The sequence below is a fragment of the Puntigrus tetrazona genome, chromosome 20, assembly GCF_018831695.1.
Source record: "Puntigrus tetrazona isolate hp1 chromosome 20, ASM1883169v1, whole genome shotgun sequence".
Taxonomy (NCBI): domain Eukaryota; kingdom Metazoa; phylum Chordata; class Actinopteri; order Cypriniformes; family Cyprinidae; genus Puntigrus; species Puntigrus tetrazona.
The window spans coordinates 7,232,621-7,236,192 of NC_056718.1; the positions used below are offsets into that span (position 1 = coordinate 7,232,621).

At 36.5% G+C, this 3,572-nt stretch overlaps 1 pseudogene; it reads left to right on the forward strand.

Moving 5' to 3' along the window:
• Positions 1-890: 890 nt before the first annotated feature.
• On the forward strand, positions 891-3,147 carry LOC122324848 (annotated as a pseudogene).
• Positions 3,148-3,572: the final 425 nt, after the last annotated feature.

Consider the following 3,572-nt stretch of genomic DNA (forward strand, 5'->3'; position numbering starts at 1 on the left):
TGAGTTTTTGTTTTTGGAGTGTTAATATAGTTTAAATGTGTTGTTTGAGCACTTTAGATGTGGCGCTTTTTGTAAAGCAGTATTGAAATATTTTATTAGAATTTGTAATGGAATGTTTGTTTTGTGCTGTATAAAGTTACACATGATGACTGCAAAAACACTTTCCCCCTTTTTTACTTTTATTTTAAAAAAGTTGAATTATTGTACACAAACACAGTGGTTTTATATATATATATATTCAGCTGTGCTGAACCTTAACTTTTACATTTCAACTTGTGAAATTTATATTGAAATCATTTTTGCATTATTGTTTTTAAAAATATATTTTACTGTTTTAAGTGAAGTTCAATGTCTTCGTAAGGTATGCCATCGCTGTTTCGCAGCGAAAAACAGAAACACGTAATCCTTTTACTTGGGGGAGAAAAAAATAATGTTTTAAATAGTATGTCAGTTAAAATGCTGTAATGTAAAGTGGTCGTTACCAAAACATGACCGTGACAACCGAAAATGTGCAATCACTACTGAAACATGAATACGTTTGGTCAGAAATAAAGTACATTGAATTATCAATGTTACGATGTTACAAGTTTTTGGTTGAATGTGTATTCAAACCAATGAGTCCTTAACTTTGAAGTCGACATGGTCAACTTTTAGCCTGTTGCAAAGAAAAATCGGATTCAAAATACAACAAATCTTGTCAAAACTGTCATTGATGTATATTTACAAGGTAGATGTAGGCAGAATTTCAAAAGGCTAACGTACTAGGTTATATATTTGTGTAATTCAGTAGAAACAAATTTGGGATATTGCAAAATTTTGTATAAAGGCACACACACACACACACACACACACACACACACACACACACACACACACGGTAGAAACAAGCGCTGATGACGCCCCAGAACGCTAGGCGGCGCATGCGCAGTAGCGTCCCGTCGGCTCCGCCCGGAGGCATGAACTAATGTCTCCGCCCGGTCAGGTTGATGCTGAAGCGCTGGAAAGCGGAGTTTGTACACAATAGAGATGGCAGAAATACCCCTTTATCTATCCAGCGTCACTATTACTGTCACAAATGATACGGACCCAGACAAGGTAAATTATATATTTGACTCATTTAAATCACGCGTAACATCACACGTCTGAATAACTCCCGATACATGTTTGCATTTGTTTTTAATCCCAATAAATCATAGCGAAAGTTTGCACCGTTTTATGTTACTGTTATCGTTTTGGATTTAATTCAAGCTTTCACGTTGGGCCTGGAATTAAACCATGGCCGTAATAATGCTGTAAAATAATCGTTTTTAATATACTAATTAACATATTTACATTTACACCTAAACCGGTCAGACTATACACATATATATTATAGCTACTGCAGGTCTGATCCACCAAATATTACTATATTAGTATACTTAACTTTGTATTAGTAATGTCAGATTTTTAAAAAAAAAGCTGACCCATATACATTTATTATGATTTTAGACCCATTACTTACTGAGGTAATGTGGAAAATAACTATTGTTCATGTGTTTAACTTTTTAGGGCACTAGGCCAGTTTTCTTCCCTCCTTCCAGTTTAAAAGTCAGTCACATTGCGTATAACTAACTGATTTTTAATGTATCCGCTGTGGAAGAGCTGTGGAAAAGAGAAGGAATACGAGTGTGTGGAGCTCGGTGATCTGGACAGAAAGAAAGACCCCGCGCGCATTATTCATTTCTCCAGCGGGGAGACCATGGAAGAATACAGCACAGATGAGGAGGAGGAAGACCAAACACAGCACGCAAAGCAAGACCTTCTGTCCTCTATAGACACAGTATGTGCGCTTGAACAAATGCCTTGAAGGATCCTTCAGCATCGTTTATTCACCTTTGTGTCGTTCCAATACCTGCAATGAAGGGTTTTTTCTATGCAGTGAAAGAATTGAAATGAGAGGTGATTATAACGTAGGGTTTTTATTTTTTTTTTTTTTTAAGTCCAAGCTGACTTGGGGCCCGTATGTCTGGTTTCAGATGTGAGAGCAGCTACATCCACTATATCTGAATGCGTCAATTCAGAACCAAAAAAAACGTGGATCTTTAAACTTATGTGAATAACTGTGATTCATCTAAAGTGCTCCACGTTAAAAATATGCATGCTGTTTTGTTTGCACATTAAAGCCAATGGTTTATTTTGCATAAATAAGTTGCTACAGAACTGTTGCACAAATATATATATATATATATATATATATATATATATATATATATATATATTTTTTTTTTTTTTTTTTTATTTTATGCAAATATTATAAAAACTATCCAACAATATTTATCCCCACTTTAACATCACTCCAGCTTCTGCAAAATTAACAGCAATCTTAGCTTTTCTTTTAGGAGAAACCCTGATAAATAAAATCATACACTGTGCACAAAAACGTGCATAATCACGCATGGGGATTATTTTAATTTTTTTCCTATTTGTGTTTGTGTCTGCAATTAGCAGTAAAATCCTCCCGGGCAATTATGAATGATGTTAAATGATTATGGCGTGTTGGTTTTGATGTTTTATTCAAATATGCAAAGCGGAAGGCGAAAATAATCATATATTTCAAAGCGATAACGTTCCTGCTATCTAGTTCAGGCACCGCATCATGAGATTGTCTTTAATCGTTTGAAATTCACTAAACACCAAAGCCGGACTATTTTATTCATCCTGTGCGTAGATGAATACACGCACAAACATCCGTGAAAGAATTAAACCAGTGCTTGTATCTCAACCTATTATGCCACGTATAAATATTCATATTCGGATTCTCATAGCCGTGTCAAATCCTGCCTGCCCGTCTTTCAGCTTGTGACTACCTCGGCGAGCGAATGGCATCGCTTTTGGCATCACCTCAGCTAAATACCAGTACGCCATAGATGAATACAGCCGGTCGAAGAGGAGAGTCGCCAGTCATTTGCATTAGTATAATCGGAATAACTCAGAATCAGAACCGTCGTAATGTAAATGTGTTTTTATTTGACAGAAGGAAGAGAGATGAAGATCTGCGGCTCTCTGAAGAGGCAGAGCACCTGTTTGAAGAGCATCGGGATGATGAAGACGAGGATCCATGAACCGACCGCCCGACGCTACCAGTACTCAAGTACAGTTGACCAATGAGCTGGACACTGTGCGTCCCTGCTCTTGTGACTAGCACTTAATCACAAGCAGAGTTAGTCATAATTGTGTCACGTGTATTCTTTAAAAGCACTTGTTACCACAGGGACGTGTTCAGGATCTGATTTTGAATATTAACTTGAGTCTTTGACTGCCTTAATCAGCTGATCCTGGGCAGTGAGACTATAAATACTGATCATGGTGCTAATGAGGAGATGAGCCAGTTCTTTAGCCTCAGACCAAAAATTAATTCTTCTAGAAATGGAACAACTCTAACATGATTACGCAGAACATTTCTATTTGTGTGTGTGTGTGTGTTTAATTAATTGGTATGTAATGTATAAAGTATTATGAACCTTTTGATGGACGTGCATCAATACAGAGACACATATTTAACACAGAAAATTGTATTTAATGTACTGGTAATG